The sequence below is a fragment of the Protopterus annectens genome, chromosome 17.part0 (genome assembly GCF_019279795.1).
Source record: "Protopterus annectens isolate FY-2018-M chromosome 17.part0, PAN1.0, whole genome shotgun sequence".
NCBI classification, from domain to species: domain Eukaryota; kingdom Metazoa; phylum Chordata; order Ceratodontiformes; family Protopteridae; genus Protopterus; species Protopterus annectens.
Window position 1 is genome coordinate 138454442 of NC_056751.1, and position 20480 is coordinate 138474921.

The window sequence follows — 20480 nt, forward strand, 5'->3', positions numbered from 1 at the left end:
ACCACAGTCAAGTTGTAGGTATGTAGGTGAGGTAATTCTTGTACTAGTCCTTTCTTGGATATGCAGGAGATGCACAGTAGGGTCTGACACCTCCCTGTATAGCAAGCATTCACCTCCTCTCCAAAGCATGTCAGAGATAAAATACACAGCTATGGGCTTGACACGGTTTGCATAGGACATGCTATGTACACTCTGTATTGGTTTACTGTGGAACCTCTGTAGATGGTAGGTGTGATGAATGCTGAATACAGCGGAACAGTGACTGTGTTTGATTTACATGCCATACCTTTGTTTATAGGTTGCGTTACATAGAATGCATACCCAAATATTCTCAACCTATATCACTATTTATGTGTCCATAAGTCCCTGACTACTGGGTCAGCTGTTGGAGGTATGCAGTCAATACATTAGTTACCAGGGGTGGATGACTTCCCAGGGGATAGTATTGTGCATTCCTTGGCATTTACTGTTAGTACATGGTTCTGACAACAACTGAATGTCTATGTGACACCATCCTGGATAACTGCTGAGTCAGTGTGGGATTTAGTGACAGCACCTAATTTACAATTAATGCAAATTTAGTCAGTAAGAGGCCAATGACTGTGGCCATGATTGCAGAGATGTAAATGCCTCGAAGGAGGCCATCCTACACCACCCAAACCCACATTACACATACCTACATGTGTGAAGCTCCTTACCAGACAGATACGCAAACACCAGACACCTCTGAAACCCAAATGCAAGCACGCTACCCATGATCATACCTCTGCAGAACACAGTGCACATTACAGATCATGCACCACTATCTCACCAGGCAAACACCTAAGGCAAAACATAAAATCAAACATATTACAAATAGGTGCTTACATCATGAGACACAGCGATGTCTCTCTCACCAGGCTACATAAGGAAAAGGTCATGGTCAGCTGTCTGTGAGGTGCCCGGATACGCCATATCACACATGCACTCAAGTCTGTCAACATCAGGTACTGTTATGACTACGTCATAGTTTCTGTTGGTGTTTATGACTTGAGACATACCATTCTGGACTGTATGCAGAGGCATGACTGGGCTGACAGACTATGTGTTTCAGGCAGGTATGCCCTTGGCCTTGATCTGCATTTCACCATCACCTAGGACGATGGCTTCATACAAACGGAAAAAGATTGATATCAATGATTGCCATAGTGTGTGGTGTCAGTGTAAAGGGATCCACTATCTGTTAGCCTGAGATTACAGTACATGCTCAACAGACCTCAATGCTTTGCCAGAGATGGTATTCATCTTGCTGCCCCTGGGATTTTGGCAACTGGCCAAGGCTGTTGCCCCCCCCCCCCCCCATACAGTGCCTTTTAGGTGGTGTCACAAGGAAACACTTTCCAATGAGAAAAACCCATCTACAAACAACATCATGGTTATGCTGCTAAATACTAGGAATGTCACTACTAAATTCCACTCAGGAGAAGCTGTCCCCACCTTGGAAGATGCAGACATTTGTGCAGTCACAGACACCTGGGTCAAGGCAGTGAAGACCATCACAGCCATACCAGGCTACACCTCCTTCCACACATTCAGATCTCAAACTTAAAGCGTGCCAAGTAATGGAGGTGGTGTATCCATATTCATTAAGGATAGATACACATCCATATTGGTTAGACAGTATGATTCCCTGGAGAAACTGCAGTTGCTATTGACTGCTTTTAGAACACCTAATCAAGCCATTGCCAGCCACAGGAGCAGCTCCATGAATCAGGACACTCACTGTGCTTCAATGGATCTACTTGAATTTATCAAGACACATCACAACAAGATGGTTTTGGCTGACTTTAACTACCCACCAACTGGGTAGATTACTCATGCTCAAACTCACTTGCCCAGAGGTCAGTCGATTTCCTTAACTACAATGCCCTGGACCAGTGGGTTGATGTCCACACAAGGGGAGACAACATATTGGATCGGGTGCTTACCACTATGGGTGACCACTGTACTTCCTCCACTGTGAGGTCCTCTCTGGTGAGATCTGACCACAAATTGGTGTAATTCAAAGTAAGTAACACAACTGAACCCCCCCCAGCAGCATATAAAGTAAAAATGTTCAGAACAAAGCAGATTATAACCTACTATGGGATGGTATAAATAGATTGACTGCACTACCCTCTCAGATGGAACAGTCAACTATGCCAGGTTCTACAACAATGCTTTATATGAGCACCTGTACAACTGCATTGACTCGCCTGTACCTGACAGGGGCAAAAGAAGCTTCTCATGGCACAGCAAACCTGCCTGGTGGGCAACTGCCATTAGCATGCTTTACAATAAGAGGTAGACATTGGTGTCTCACATTAGGAAGAAGGGAACCCCCTAAAATGGTGACACTCTCTCCTCAGCATAAACAAGCAAATACGTGTTGTTGTGAAGTCCTGCAAAACAAAGTATGGAGCAAAATTAGCCTCCTCCACAAAGGACAACCACGAGGCATTGTGCAGTTACATGTGTAACGTAAAAGGAAAGGCTCACACTGTTGTCAAACTGGTACATAATGATACCACATATAATGAGCCTGTAGACATAGCTAACCTGTTGGCCGACAGGTTCTGTGACAACGACACTCCCATGTTCCCACCACACATTACACCATGACATCCCTACAACCTGTCCCATACCTTGTATCTCTAAAAAGCAGGTACTAAATGCCCTCACTAAGGTGATAAACACAGCATCTATTGCACCTGCTAACATCCCAGGCTGCGTCCTACATGGTATCCAACATGGATTACCAACAACACTGGAAACTCTTTACAATCATAGTGCAACCACTGGCTGCATCCCAGCCAACTGGAAATTGGCCACTGTTATCCCCTTGCACAGAGGTGGTGCAACCACTGACCACGGGAACTATAAACCTATTAGCCTGACTATCCATATCTGTAAGGCCATGGGGCAACTCCTCACGGACCATATCAACAAAGATATAGGCAATCTAAAACACTTGCTCCTACACTGTTTGGATCTGTGATAGGGGGATCATGCCTGTTAAACCTAGTGGACATGTATGAGGCAGTCACCAATGACCTGGAAGAGGGGATATCTTTGCATACAACCACCTGGACTTAGGCAAGTCATTTGACACTATCCCCCACTCAGGAATCATTGACAAACCCACCCAGCTAGCCATCAACAGTAATATAATTAGAGGGGTCACTAAATGGCTGACTGATAGCACTCATAAAGTCAGAACAGTGGTATCCACCTCCAATAACAGAGCTAAAACCACTGGTGCTCCACAGGGTTCAGTCCTGTGTTCTCTAAGGTTTGAAATCCATTTATCCAACATACAAACACAAAGTGAATGTCTGTGGCTGACAAGGTTTGTTGATGCTTGCAAACTGGGAGCCATCATAGACACTCCAAATTACATTAACATCCTACAAGAGGGCCATACATGACAAAATGATTGTTGACACAATCATGGCATTAAACTCTATGCAAATATATGTACTATCATTCCTTTCAGTACCAGCAAAATCCCTGCCACATAGCACATCAATAATAACACCTTAAGTACACACTCAGGGGTGAGAGACCTGGGCACACAGGTTTATGCCTACCTTACCTTAGATCACCATTTCTCCACAGTGGTAAGAAGGATATTATATCTTGCTCATGTCATAACTGAGGGTAATGTCACCCGAAAATGAATTAGTTATAACTTGCATGTACTCTTCCCTCATTAGGCCAATATGTGAGTACAATGGCCATTCTGTTATAGGTTCATAGGTTCATAGGGAGATTTTGGGTTATTGGCCCAGAGGCCCTTATAAGCCTAGCCAAGACTTTCAGCCATGTTCCCACAAAGTCAGCATCTGTTTTCCCTGTCCAGCAGGGACACAGGTTATGTATGTTTTCAAGCACCAGTGGCAATTGCAGAGACCACAGAGGTTCCTTACAAGGGAAATTCAAGTCTTCAGCATATGTCCTATGGGGATCATCTGAAATCACTGTAACTTTAGTCTTTGTCCTACAGACTACTTGGAGGTGAACTCTGCCTTGCATATGAGGCAATCTGTGACCCTGCTTTATTGGCAATGCTGCATATCCATAAATCAAATGGTGCACGGATTACTCACTGTAAGGACCTTAACCTGGTGTGTGACGTCAATAAAACATACTGGAGGGAGACATATGTCTACCAGGGTTTAATAAACCTTTGCAGCAGACTCCCACTTAATGTCAAACAGTGCACCTCATTGGCCCTCTTCAGATGCAATCAGTATGATTGGATGGATGACCATAAGTTCACCAGGGGGGCTCTGCTTGGGTCCCACTTGGATAGGGGCAATAGGTGCTGATCATGTAAATAAGGGTAAGGACTTGGCTAGGATTATAAGGGCCCTAGGGCCATTAGCCTATTAAACTCCAATGTTCCTATTATTCCTTAGGTTAATGTAAAATACTCTGACATCCACACACGCCAACTTGGCTACAGTAAGAATGGTATCACTACCAATTAATGTTTACAGGATACTGCACAGCACACATACACTCCAAGTTGGCTACAATGAGATTCAAACCTCTACCTATCTAGTCTTACACACTACACATCATAGTACTTAACACGTCCCACGTCTGACATTAACATGTCTTTAGGTACTCTTATGCTAGATAAAATAAGTAGACCTTGTGGAGGACAGGAATTTTGAAGCCTGTGTGACCTGCTATAGTCAAAATAGTGCAAAACTTTGCCTCTTTTTAAGTCAGTGTGGCAATCATATTTGTTTTGTAGGGAAATGCACATACACACACAAACACACCAAGTGGGCTGGAGTGACATTAGAACCCCTATCTATCCAGTCTTACACACTACAGATCGCAGTACTTAATACACATGCAATGGCTTAAGTCTGACATTAAGTTGGCTGCTGGTAGTCGTATGGTAGATGACATCTGCAGGTCTTGTGGAAGACAAGAGTTTGGAGGCCTGTGTCAACTGCAAGAGCTAAAATGTGCATATCCATTGCAGTTTGGAAGCCAGTGGGGGATCCACACTTGTTTTGTAGGGGGGATGCACATACACACAGAGTAAGTGGGCTGGAGTAAGATTATAATTCCTACCTATGTAGTCCTAGACACTACATATCAGAGTAATTTACGCACATGCCACAGATTAAGTCTGCTTTATAAGTGACTGCAGGTGAACTACTTATAGAGGACATACACAAGGCCTACGTTGAACCGTGTGTGGTGGCCTGCAGAGTGACATTGCTTCTGTCATCTGCATCTAGTAGCCTAGTAGTCAGACAATTTTTTTTTATCTTAGCTATGTGGCAATAGTAGCCATTTTGGCCATATGTGCCTGTTTGCATTTGGATCAGCAAGTCTGTGGCCATAAACACTTTGCCCTGTCAATGTGTGAGTACACAACATTATACATTACACAACTTGCTTACTTGTTGGTGTATGTGTGGTGACATCCAACAGGCACAGGAGGCTGTAGGTAAGTACATTATCTACTGTAGAGCCCTTACTTTTGGTCCTTTGACCAACATTATATATGTGTCATAGTGCAGCTTTACTCACCACAATATGGGTATGTCGGGCAATACAGACATACACACACGCACATGCACACACACACATGTATATATATATATATATATATATATATATATATATATATATATATATATATATATATATATATATATATATATATATATATATATATATATATATATATATATTTGTGTGGGTCTGATATATATATATGTGTGTGTGTGTGTGTGTGCGTGTTATCTAGATATATGGGAAGAGACAGAGATGTATGTGAGTATGTGTGTATATAATATCTATATATATATATATATATATATATATATATATATATATATATATATATGTAGCTATACACACATATATCTATATATATATATATATATATATATATATATATATATATGTATGTATACACATATATATATATATATATATATATATATATATATATTATAACAGTCATTGTGTGAGGAACAAAATATTTGCACTCGGCTTAACTAAGTGTATGAGCATGTCCAGTGGTAGTTTTGGCTAGTTATAAACTGACTCCAACCTACACCTAGCTGTACTCCAGTCTGAGATTTTGTGTATTACACAATGTGACATCTGCCCCTGTTTCTGCACTGCTGCACTTCACTCACATTGGCTAATTTTTGTAAAGTTGCCTTATGTAATTAATATGTGACAGTGGTTAAAATAGTACAGCACAAACAGACTGACAGTCTGCATTACACAAATTATTGATACCTCACATCCAAAACAAGTGAATACTTCTAGATAAGTACCATGAATGCCCTCACACAAGGTGACTGCCTTAGTCCTTTAAGCCACAGAAGCTGCTTGACAGACAGGGGGTCATTCATCACACAATCACCTGCATAAATAAGTACATTGGTTATTCCTCCGTTACTTAAGACATACAATGTATGATCAATTTCTATACTACTATCCTGAGACTGAGTGAAATGCTCATATATCATTGATGAGTCACTGTTAAAGCAGTTACAAGGAAAAACTGCTGTGTTGGGGGTGGGGGACAACAACAAATGTTCTGCTGGGATACATGACAGTCTGACTATCAGTTAACCCGACTATCTAACATCTCCCTTCCATGATGTACCATTAATCTGTTGCAGTAAGACTGCATGAATATTCCATGCATGAGGCCTACTGAATTGAAATGGAAACACGTTAGTGGAATGGGTATCTGTAGTCCCACATGGATGTCATTTCTATCCAACTAGTCCACTGTACTTACTTGCATAATGTACCTGGGCCATACATACACTTACATATCATAATAATCCAGTAGACTTCTGTGTAGGGTATGGACTTACCCTGCAAATGCAGCAGTTGACACAACTGTAGTTCAGGGCTGACTTTGTCTGATGCAAGCAGTACACAGCCAATACATAGATAGGTACAGGATGTGTGAGTGACCCTGCATCAGTTTTAATATCTGTATGTGAATAGGATTAAGGTATTAGTCCCTAGGTCCCTAGTTTGTCAGCAAATGTACTATGCATTATCTCTTAGCCAAAGCCAGGGCATACTGGGCATGTCTACTTCTGCCTACAGGGACATCAGCAGAGAGTTGCTCCTCCAGGTCCTCCTGTGACTATGGCTGTGGTGACCTATGCACTGGTGGGCGGATGTGTATCCCTTCCCTTTGCTGATCCTGCTGCAGCTGTTTCCACAGGATCAGATTGTGTAGCATAGCACATAGTATGAATATCTGTGCAGGGCTCCACCAGATATATAGAGGCACCTGAACCATGACTTCAGAAGCCCAAACACACACTCTGTGGTGTTCCTGATTTGTGAGTGTGCCTCGTTATGGCATTCTTCCGTGGGTGTCATCATCCATGGTTCCTGGGCATAGCCAGCATTCCCCAGTAAATGGTCCTGTAGGATGTCCCCTCTAGCAAATATCTAGTACAGCTGATGTGTGCCAGATATGGGAGTCATGATAACTGCCAGGGTTGCCAGCACACACACATTCAGGATAATCCCTTGGGCATTGCACATGACCTGGCAGTTGATGGAGTGGTACCTCTTGTAGTTAACATGGTGGTCCCTTGATGTGTACATGTGTGCAATCTATGGCACCTAGTACTTCAGCATAGTATGCTACATGGCAGAAGTGTTGCATATTGCTGGCCCTTGCCTCAGGGGTAAGGGGAAAAGATATGTGCTCACTGACATGTGGAAGCATAGCATCCAGGAATTAGTGGAGTATCCTGGATGCAGATGCTTGTGACATGCCCATTATATCCTCATTTGGTCTTTGAAAAATACTTGTAGCTAGTATCCTATGGGCTACACATACCTTTGTCTCCACTGGGATGAGTTCCCCTCTGTTAGCTTTGGCTCTGAGTTGAGGGTGGAAGAGCTCAGTGAGTTCCTTTAATATGTCACACAAAAAAACAAGAAAACCAAAAAACTACTAAAAATCAAAAGAAAAACGAGTTGAATGGTAGGAGAAAGCTGAAATAAGCAAATACGAATAACATAATGCTAAAGCAACTAAAAACTTTAATATGGTAAGCGCTTTCAGTGGTAAAAATATTCCACCTTCTTCAGACCCAGAACAACATAAAACTGATGCTTATATAGCTTGTAGTTAATTATCAATTAGTCATTCAATCAACCAATAAAAATAAAACCAGATAAAAGTACAATATTTAAACAGTATGAAACCTGCTCTAAAATGTTACAATGTTAAGTACATAATACTCAATTTATAAATAATATTAAATATATATGTATAACATGTGTAAATGTTATACTAAAAAAAATCACATTTTAAAAAGCTACTAGGGCAAAACTGAAAATGTATAATATGTGATAATGACATAAATTTACTATAAGAACTAAGATATTTAGCTAAATATAGACACATAAAAAATATATAGTAATATGTAAAAAATAAATAATTAATTGCATGCTGGTTAAAGACCAAAATCTGATCATAATAATACTGAATATATGACCAAAAACAAAGTCCATATTTTTATATAAAAGGGACACAGGAAGTTATCATTGCTCCCATACAAGAAGTGAATGTAGTAGGGGATCGTTCTGCTGGTAACAATGTTTCTAATGCTGTCAATAGCATCCCAAGCATGGCTGGTTTTCTGGATCATAATAACTTCTTTATTCACACAGTGAACGACCAAAATGGAGCCAACCAACGTCGTGATGTGAGTAATATAAATGATTTGTTTAATGCATTTGACCAAAAACTTTTTAATGTCGCAAACTGCAGCTTGAAGTTGCCTATCTAACTGAATGTTTAGACAAGAAAATCATTCCCAAAGGGCTTAGACAGTGGCGCTTCCCTGCAGGTTTAATTGCTGAATCTGTTTTTCATAAGGAACTTTTAGCATTATTTGACAGGCAAGCAGCTGAATTCATTAAAACTTTGGTTCATTTTTATAATACTGAAATTGCTACTTTTAAAACTGAACTTGAAATAATGGAACATTCTATTTGTGGGGATCACAACTTTGAACAGTATAAATATGACTATTGCAGAATTTATTCAAGTATTGATGCTACCATTAACAAATTGTTAGCCACCAAAAAGAAAAAATTGACAGAGATGTACAGGCTTATGTCCATAACAAGGCATACCCTGCCCCCCCCCCCCCAGTCACCCACATCAATGGTATTCAAGATTATATGGGTTCTAGACCTGATTTTGTACCTAACAACAATGGTCCCAATAACTCCTTTCACCATAATGCTCATCTGGAAGAACCTTTACGTAGAAGTGAAAGAATAAGAAATAACCAAACACAACTTAACCAGCAGCAGTTGAATGATGTTAATGGCTCTAGTTCAACTGCTAACAACCAGGTTTTTCAAGTGGACAGGGATTCAAACCACAACAACTAGAACAATCAATCGAACCTGAGACGGCAAGGGAATTGGAAGAACAATCGGAGGAACAAGAGGAGGAGATAACACCGATTGCACCTAATGAACCAGAGTTTTTATTGAGCACACACAGTGACTTTAAAATTTTCAACTATACTGCTTTAACTGTAGATCAAAATATGGTTGATTTCTTTGCTAAAGGTCTTTCCTTTGTCCCCCATCAGAAAACTAATTTTGTAAAAATGATAGTTGATCTTAAAATGTATGTGCGCAAATTGAATTTAGCGGTTCTGATGGGGACCAATTCTACACTTGTGAACTCTCTATGAGTTTCTAGTTTGTTTAACCCCCCACTTGTACCCACATTAATGTCCTTTAAAAAAATGTGTGAGATAGATTTAAGGAGACTATCAGATAATGATACGCATGTTAGATTAACGCACACTAACATTATTTCTGAGGACAAACAATACATCGACTTGATACACAATTGTGGTATTAGAGTTATGAAGCCGGACAAGGGAGGGGGCATGGTGTTTATAAATCAGTCTAACTACATTAGTAAGATGCGTGAACACATGGATTCTGAGGTATATACCCCTGCTAGTTTACATCAGGTTAATACTGCATACAGGCACATTAGAACTGCTCTTGACGATTTATTTCTGGAAGGGTCTATTGATATAGACACATTTCAGTATCTTTCTATGGCAGCACCTAGAATTCCTAGTATTTTTGGGACTCAAAAACTACACAAGGATATTAGGAACCCCCCCCCTTTTAGACCCATTGTTGATGGTAGGGGTTCGATTACTTTTGCTTGTGTTAAATTGGTAGATAGTATTCTTAAACCACTTATTAACCAGGAGTTACAAATATGTCGTGATTCATGGAGTTTCCTGGATAATATTAACAACTTGGAGTATAAGGACAACAACATTTTTGTTACGATCAATGTAAAAGATCTATACACAGTCATCCCCCACCAATTGGGTATAGAATGGGTGAGAGAATTTATGTTGTCCAAGAATGTAGAGCATGATAAAATATGTCTGGTTGAAACACTTTTGGATCTAATTCTTTCTAATAACTATATTATGTTTGACAAGAATATATTTTTACAAAACAAAGGGGTAGCCATGGGGTCCCCATGTGGTGCCAGTTTCGCCAACAGTATCATGGCATATTGGGAACATAATTTTTTGTTTTCTGATAGTGTTTTTCAGGAAAATGTACTATGGTACACCAGATACCAAGATGACATGTGTCTGGTATGGCAAGGTGACATCAAACTGATCGAAGGATTCATACAACATATTACCAACAAAACCAATTTTCTTGAATTCACTTATCAAGTAGGGGTGGATAGCATAACATATCTTGATGTACAACTGATTAATGACAGGTATAACAAGCAGTATAAAGCTACCATTTATAGGAAACCTACCTACTCCAATGCCTTCCTGCACTATACTAGTGAACATCCATATCACCAGAAAAGGGCAGTTGTTAAAGGTCAGTTGGTGAGAGCTGCACGGATGGTTACTGAAGATGTTGACTTTGACTTAGAATATAACAAGATGAAGTCCATGTTCACAAGTAGGGGGTATCCTATGAAATTATTTTTAGAAACACTTACAGAAGTTAAAGATAAGAGATCCATAGGTTGGTTTAAACCTATTTTAACTAGTAGAGCATATAAGGATGGTATTACTACCAATACTAATCTAATTACACGACAGCATGACAAAAACGATGACAGTGTCACATTATTACATCTCAGTTTCCTATCTACTTTTTCAGCTGACACGGCAAGAGTCAAAGAGATTTTTATAAAAAATTGGGCATTAATTTTGGAAGAACCGTCCACTTGTACTAAGCTAGGTATCAGACCCCGCTTCACTTTTAGAAGGGGTTTTAACCTTAAAAATCTGTTGGAAAGGCATAAGAATGAGCATCTAGGTACGAACAAGTGGGTACATAAAGGTATGCGTAAATGTGGGCATTGCACACAGTGTAAACACATTCAAGTGACTACTGACATCGATATTAATAACAAACACTACACAATAAATGGCTCCTTTAATTGTAAGTCCAAAGCTGTAGTATATGCAGCTTGCTGTCAGGTTTGTCCCTCATTTTATATAGGTAAGACCGAGCGGAAACTAAAACAAAGAATATACGAGCATTGTTATGCTGTTAGTAAAGGTGATGTTAACAATGCTCTTGCTCGGCATATTTTACAATTTCCAACACATGAGTTTTTATTTTTGGTTGTACACCAAACACTTTTAGACCTGAGAGGGGGGCCTTGGCAACTTTTATTAGAACAAAATGAGTTGTATTGGCAAATCAAAACGGCTGCATACATTTTCCCTGGTTTAAATGAATTTGTGTCTATTAAAAGCGTGTTAAAATTAAAAGCTTTAAATAGACAACATATTAATTTTGCATAAAGATTTCGAATTTGATACTGTACCTTTTTGTTGATTAAGTTTGAAACATAGTAACATTTACACAGTTTTATATATATAAAAATATGGACTTTGTTTTTGGTCATATATTCAGTATTATTATGATCAGATTTTGGTCTTTAACCAGCATGCAATTAATTATTTATTTTTTACATATTACTATATATTTTTATGTGTCTATATTTAGCTAAATATCTTAGTTCTTATAGTAAATTTATGTCATTATCACATATTATACATTTTCAGTTTTGCCCTAGTAGCTTTTTAAAATGTGATTTTTTAGTATAACATTTACACATGTTATACATATATATTTAATGTTATTTATAAATTGAGTATTATGTACATAACATTGTAACATTTTAGAGCAGGTTTCATACTGTTTAAATATTGTACTTTTATCTGGTTTTATTTTTATTGGTTGATTGAATGACTAATTGATAATTAACTACAAGCTATATAAGCATCAGTTTTATGTTGTTCTGGGTCTGAAGAAGGTGGAATATTTTTACCACTGAAAGCACTTACCATATTAAAGTTTTTAGTTGCTTTAGCATTACGTTATTCGTATTTGCTTATTTCAGCTTTCTCCTACCATTCAACTTGTTTTTCTTTCCTTTAATATGTCCCTGTCCACCTTGTAGAACTCTACAATTTCCAGCTCATGTAGCTCCTGGAAGGTTACCCTGGGCCTGAACACTCTTTCCTTCTTGGCTTAGGCCTATTGTCAGCAGCATCAGCAATACTGACTTCAGAATCTAGCACATACAAATGTAGCAGACCTGTGGCAGCCCCTAGCATTATCCCAGTCAAAATTCCCAAGTCTCTAGTCCAATGGTGCAGAGTATTGAGGGAAAATCAGAATGTAGGGTGCATGCATATTTTATACAGTTCTGCTTTATGTCCACCATGTGGGATTGGCTAATTATGATGCAGTTCACCTGCACAGGATATAATTAACATAATTTACAGATCCTTCTTTAGTGTGTGCCTTGGCAAGCAGCATAGCTTATACAAATGTCATAAATATTTATTGAAGATATCTGGTTTTAATTGTTTGCTGCCTATGCTATCACTGTCACGTAGGTAATCTGTCTGCTTGAACACGGTCAGCTATGTGGCGCGCCAAGAAAACATGTGCAGCTGGGAACACAAAATGCTAAAAATAATAAGACACACCCTCATGATATCACCCACATCCTCTAGATGCTACATGGTTCATAGCCATGTGAGCTTGGTGACAGCATGTATGCACCATTATACAGACCCGATGCAAGGCCCTACAGTATATTTGTGAAAACCATATTAGACATGTTTTTTTTTTTCTGTTAAGCATGTTTGTGCAATGCGCATAGTGCAAACATGCAGAAATTATTTTTAAAAATTATTATTTATTTTACATATTCCCTTCCTTTTTCAGACATCCACAATGTACCAATTGCACATATATGTCTGTGATCTAATATTTTCGGGGGAGTTATATCTATATTCGTGGACTTTTGCATCCCCTTCTGTCCTTGTAGATTCCTGTATGCAGAAAAATTCTGCGTACACTACGGACACTGACACAGAGTCTACACGGATGCCTTTCTGCTTGTTGGATTGCTCCACCTGAGTCATTTGCATAAGATTCAACTGCTTATGAGGTAATTTGCATTCCATGGAACTGTTCCTGTTTGCAAGTGCTTACGTGCCACTAAGAGATGCTTACTGAATTTAAAATTGTCCACGATCATACACATCGCACCACGATGCATATAAGCTTTACTGAATTCCCACCTAGGTAATGCAAAGTTGTGCTATATGCAATGTATGCCATAACAATAATCAAAAGGAAGACATGTTAGTACACTCTGATAGAGTCAGTTGGACACTTATTCCAATTTAAGGAAGCATTACATTTCACATGCCTGGGTTGTTACTCCAAATTCCCTGAAAAAATCAAAGTGACAAACATAAGTCAAGTATGATGATGAAATTAACTTCCATATTCTTGATGTAGTGGTACACAATGCAAAATTTAGGAATTTAGAAAATTTGGGCATGAATGGTAATTCAGACATGTAATGTCCAATCCACACCATCTACAATCTAGTGGACAAATGGAGAGAACTATTCAAACAGTAGAACATCTCATGAGAAAGAGCTACAGCAAAAGCCATAAAGACTGTCTTCTCACATATTTTGGAACATAATAATACTGCATTGCAGGAGGGACTTCCAGTGATGTCAGCAACATGTAGACATTCCCTGAAACAGCTCTGCAACCCATCAACAAAATGAATAACTAAATGGATAAAAAGAAAATGGAAGTTGGTCTACCTGGTACGATAATGCTGATAAAACCTGAATGAAATGACATATCTCAATGTAAAGAAGTAAAGACCTTATTCCAATGGGTCTCCCTCCATGTGGTCTACAAGCTCAGCCTTTACACCAAGCCCCAATATCAGCTGACAGCACAGACAAGTTAACACAAATGGAGGAAATGGGAGAAAATGTATCTATTAATGGTTGCGATCCAAAAGGTGAATGCAATGGTGGCTGAATTCATGGCAAAAAATGAAAATAGACTGTGTTTACAATGTACCTGGACCAACTGGCGGACCAATCCACCCATATACAAGCACTTCAACAAACGCTGAACCTTGCAGACACCAGGATCAAGTATTTCGAAGGTAAGACTGTGGATATGGAAGACCGAGGCAAATGAAATAACATCAGGATAGCAGGCGTACCCTGAAGATATGGAGGGTACTGACTGTGGGGCATATGTGGTCACCAGATTAGCAGAATGGACTGGTATCAATAGGAACACCCTGGTGATAGAATACACTCACAGAACACCTTGACCAATAGGTAATGGAAGACCAAGGCTGAGATCAAGTTTGGTACATTTCCTAAACTATAATATTAAAGACCAAGTTTTGAACCAGGTGTGGCAGGAAGGTAAAGTGATAAAGGTGGGAGACAGCAGAATCTATATAGAACAGGACTTTTCATCAGAAGCAAAGCAGAAATGCATGGAGTTTCATTCAACCATTAAAGTGGCAAGATTGAATGGCTGGCATTTCAGACTACTCTATCCTGCAACAGTGAAAGTTTACCTGCCGAGAGGTTCAAACTCCTTTTCATCACCCACAGACTCTTTGGAAAAACTGAAACAGTCCTCAACAACTGAAGTTCCGACACCCTTATTTCCACCGAGAAGGTCCCAGTCTATGTCTCCAAATTGACGTGGAAAGTACCAACTGGATCCATTTCCATTATTTAAAAGATGAATGCTTGTCTGCCAGAAAGAAGCACATACTTTAGCAACTGAACTTTTAAATAGTATGCAAAGCAAGAAATCATTGCAATAATAACCATGATATGGACTATCTTAAAAGCATCACCAATGAGGCAGGTTGAGTGTTTCATAAAATACTTTGAAGATAACTATTTGGATTGAAGTACCAAGAATGCAAAGACTGTGAGGGGTTCATGTGGGCTGAATGAGATGGTAGCAAATGCCTCCAACACTATAGCAGACTGAAGTTTGGACTTGTAGCTTCATGGAGTGCAAGTCACTCTGGGAATCAATGCCAATTAAAGTATTTGTAATTTTGTTAAATATGTTCATAATTTTAAATACCTTTTATTACAGTACACCTCAGACAACTTTATATGACAGTATAGTTAGATCTGAAGTGAAGCACCAGACACTGGGGTGGAAATAAGAGAATGCTGGAGATTAGTGAAAAAATGGCTAAATTAAGTTTATTGATATGGAATGTTAATGGTCTGTTGGTGGAAAATAAAAAGAGACAGGCAGTATTGCATTATTTATATAGGATTCGGCCGTCAATAGTCTGTCTCGAAAAAATGCATATGACTGAAAAGGAGAGCAGAGACTTTCACTCTAATGTTTATAAGCAAGGAGGTTATTCAGTAAGTTGAATGGGCAGGAAACAAGGAGTGATGACACTGATTAAAAGGACTTTCTCTTCACAGTTAGGGAAAAAAATAGTTGCAAAGAAGGTAGGTACATTCTTTTGAAAGGCCAAACACTGGGGAATGACCTACTTATTTTAAATGTTTATCTGCCACCAGCAACTGCAGTAAGGGAGCTGGCGTACTGTATTTGAGAATGGGTTACTAATCATAGGGGAGCTGTAATATGGGCAGGGGACTGGAACGTAGTACTATCACCAGACAAAGTGTCAGCAGGACCCAGAAGGTGCCTTCTCCTTCCTTTAGGTAAATTTATGAAAAAGACACTGAAAGTGTTTGGAATACAAGATGTACACAAACACTGAAAATATCTGGGTAACACTATTCATTTTATTCACATACAGGTAAAGTTTTCTCAAGGATAGATACATTTTTTATAGAGCAGGAGCAGACCCACTACCTTAGAAATATGAAAACCTCCCTCATACAAATTTTTGATCATACTTCAGTGCAGATGGAGTTGATACTTGGCCCACACTGGGACCCAGGTAGACACAGATTGAATATAATGCTATGTAATCAGAAAGTGATAGGGGAAAAGTTTATGTTACTAACTGAAGCTGCTGTAATCAATCAGTCAACATCTGAGCAAGATTGGGTCTGACTTTGGGAATGTTTCAAACTACCATGTTCTGTAATGTAGTGACACATATAGAAGCCAATAAATTAAAATACAATTAAAAAATTGCAGAATGTGTTATTAAAAATGCAGAAGTAATAGCATAGGGGAGTGATGAGACCATACAAGACCTTCAGATTAAGAGACAGCAGTTGGATAGCCTGTTCAGATGTCACACAGAAGCAATAAAGATGTTGAAACTTAAAAGAAAAGAAATGACCACATAAGCAGCTAAATATTTAGCCTTAAGGCTTAAGCAGCAAGAGGTTGAAAGATATGTTAGACAAATTAGGCACCCTCTCACAAGTGATTGCATGGAATCTCTGGAGGGCATATTAGACACATTTAAAGAATATTATAGTGATTTATACACTACCAGAACTGAAACAGGTCAAGGCTAGGCAATATAGAAGAAAATTTGTCAAAATTAAATCTGTGGCAGGTATCTATGGAGGAGGCAACTTCCTTGCTAACTCCTATCACCATAGAGGAAGTTATAGAGACTATAGGGAATATGTCAGTGGGACATCCCCAGGTAAAGATGGAATTAACTTTATATGTGGACTGGCAGGAAATGTATCCACCTATTCCATTCCCTTGGTAATGCTATTTTGAAAGGTGAACCACCACCCACAGACTGGAAATCAGCATTGGTTACACACATTTTGAAGCTAGGCAAAGACCCCCCTCTCCCCAACTCATTTCTTCCCGTATCAATATTGAACCATGATCACAAATTACTTGCATCAATCTTAGCCCACACAGTAGCTGCTATAGTACCTAAATTGATACATTTAGATCAGAATGGTTTTGTGCATGGAAGAAGCTTGTATAATAATGTTATTAAAACTCTATTGATTGTTGACCAAGCTAACTTCTATGATAGTCTACTACTTATAGCAAACTTTGATGCAGAAAAACCCTTTGATAGAGTTAATTGGCAATATCTGTGGAAATCATTGGGTATGTTAGGGTTCCCCAGAGAATTTATAGTTGCACTCAGATTACTAAATATTGGATCCATATACCGGGCCAGATTAAATAAAGCCTACACTAAGTGTACACAATATGTATTCAAGAACATTCTTATCACATATTTTGTGCTTTCTAGTCACCCAGAAGGGTTATGCTAAGTGCACATTTAGTTTACACTTTGCGGTAACCTTTACAAATACCTGTCAATATTTAAAGCTGCAAGAATATCAGTAGAAAAACTAAAATTAGCATGAAGAAGGTGTGAGTTATGTCTGTGTTGTTTGCTCACTCAGAACAGTGTGCACTTAGTGTAGGCATTATTAAATCACTGGGCCTGTCTTTTTCTTAATGAATCATTGACAGTGCCTTTTGAAATTAAATGAAGGACAAGACAGGGGTGCCCTCTGTCCCCACTGCTATTTGTCATATGTTTGGAGCCCCTAGAGAGCGCAGGCTGTGACAATTCTATATAAGAGGCATCAAAATTAATGGCACGGGGCATAAATTAGCCCTATATGTGGATGACTTACTGGTGTATTTGACTGGTCCTGATAATCAACTTGAGTTACTGATTCAGGAACTAAAGCACTTTTCATCAGTCTCAGGCTACAAAATTAAAATTGAGAAAACAATAGCAGTAAAAATTCAGTATTTCCCCTTTAACAGAACTAGCCAAACATTTACCCTGTCTTGCTAAACAGGGAACAGTGGATTACTTGGGATTTAACTGGGGGGGGGGGGGGCACAATAAAAGTGTGTGTGACAGCCACATATAATAAGACATATGATAAAATCAAAAAATATGTCACTACTTACAGGCATTTATGTACTGATATGCTGCAGAGGATTATGGACATAACATGGTGTGTTTTGCCACAGATTCTTTATACATCACAAGCCCTCCCATTTCCCCACTACAGACCTACTGGAAATCCCTTGAGGTGCTGTTGACCAACTTTGTTTGGGCAAGGGATCAACGTAGGGTGAGTTGGGATCATCTTACTATTCCATTAGGATTGGGGGACTGGGCTTACCTGAATTAGAGATATATGCATGTGTAGCTTGAGTAAAAATGTTTGGAGAACTGATGAATCCACAGAAGGAGGCACAATGGCAAGTTATGATATGTTTCCATTTACCCACCCCATTATCTGTATATGTTAAACTTATATCAGGGGTGGGAACCCTTGAACAAAACTGCCCCAAAATGTTTAACTGTCTGTTTAAAGATGTCAGGGAAAGCTTTAAGAGAACTAAAATGGTAGACTGGATGAAGGAAGTTCTACCCATTAAAGATAGCAGAAAATGGAGTCCTTGGACAATATTGATCTCCAGTTTTCTAGGGAAATGCAATAATCTGCAATACTGGGGACAGCTGATTGAGAATGGGGAAATAACATATGAAACCTTTAAAAGAATGTTTTCACCTCCACAAGACAGTGCAATACAGTATGAAAGGCTAATCGCTAGGGTACATAAAATCAAGATAGCTAAGGTTTCCACCCCAGACAGACCAAAGTGGGTATTCATGGGATCTCAACCACCCCTCTATAGATTGGGAATCCTACACCAGTTCTAATGCACGAGCCCAGTGATTCCTAAACTTTGTTGATACCATCATCCTGGAACAGTTGGTCCATTCTCCTACAAAGGGTACAAACATACTTGACCTTGTACGCACAAACATGTGGGCTAATATTCCTCACTCAGTATAATGTCTTTGCTCATCATATGTGACCATAAGACATTATTGCTTGAAATAAAAATTAAATCCTGGGATCTAGCGAAACCAAAAACCTTTAGGAACTATTCCAAGGCAAACCTCTCTCTACTAAGCTACTGGACCCATCACAGTTCGTCTTTGTTAACAGATCGTTATGCCTATTAAATCTGTTGGACTTTTTTGAGAGGGTCACTAAAGCATTGGATGAAGGCAAGACTGTACACATAGCTTACCTTGACCTGGCCAAGGCTTTTGATACAATAGTCTATTCAAGAATTATAGAAAAGCTCACTAATTTAGGTATAAACCCTTTTATCACCCACTAGGTTAGACAACCTGCTCACTGATAGGACCCAGGAGGTCAAAATAGGTGAGACCACCTCCACCAATAGGCCAGTTACTAGTGGAGTTCTCCAGGACTTGGTACTGAGCTCACTCCTTTTTGGCATCTATTTCTCTGAAATGGAAGTGAATGCTGAAGGATTATGGCTGACTACATTTGCAGATGTTAGGGGTTATCATTGACTCCCCTGCATACACTAGCATTCTTCAAAAAGGCCTATCTCTGACCAACAAATGGTGCCAAAGCCATGGTCTTAAACTCACTGTTAAGAATTGCATAACTGTACATTTTAGGATGTCAACCATCCCAGCTAACTGTCATGTTGATAATACAGCCCTAAGAGTCTACCCAGTGGTCAGGGATCTGGGTATGCATATAGACAGTAGCCTTAACTTTGACCACCATGTCCCCACAGTGCTGAGGAAATCCTTTTATGTTGTGTAACTCACAAGTAAGGGCATGACATCTAGGTCCAAAGAGGCCATTATCCCACTGTACTCTGCCCTTATCAGACTAATCATAGAGTATAAGGCTCCCTTTGGTATGTATCTGACCAGACATGTGCAGCAACAAGAGTGACCTCAGAGGTTCCTTACAAAAAGAATACAAGGCGTAACAAATCTGCCTTATGCAGGGCACCTTAAAGCCCTTTCCCTCTACTCAGTCTCCTATAGATTGCTAAGCGATGATCTATGCCTGGCTTACAAGCATCCATAAACCCTACACTTATGAATCTCCTACATATTTGTAAGTCAAAGAGTAGCAGAAATACAAGGTCTAAGGACCTTAGTTTAGTCAATGACTTAAACAGAACATGCTGAAGAGACAGATATGTGTCCCAAAGACTGCCCCTACTGTGGAACAGGCTTCCCATCCATATGAAGCTGAGTTAGTCTATTACCTAATTTAACTGCAACC

General features: G+C 39.2%; 1 pseudogene; it reads left to right on the forward strand.

Annotated features, from left to right (window-relative positions):
• The window catches only part of LOC122791412, a 77719-nt pseudogene that overhangs the window by 21980 nt on the left and 35259 nt on the right, over positions 1–20480 (forward strand).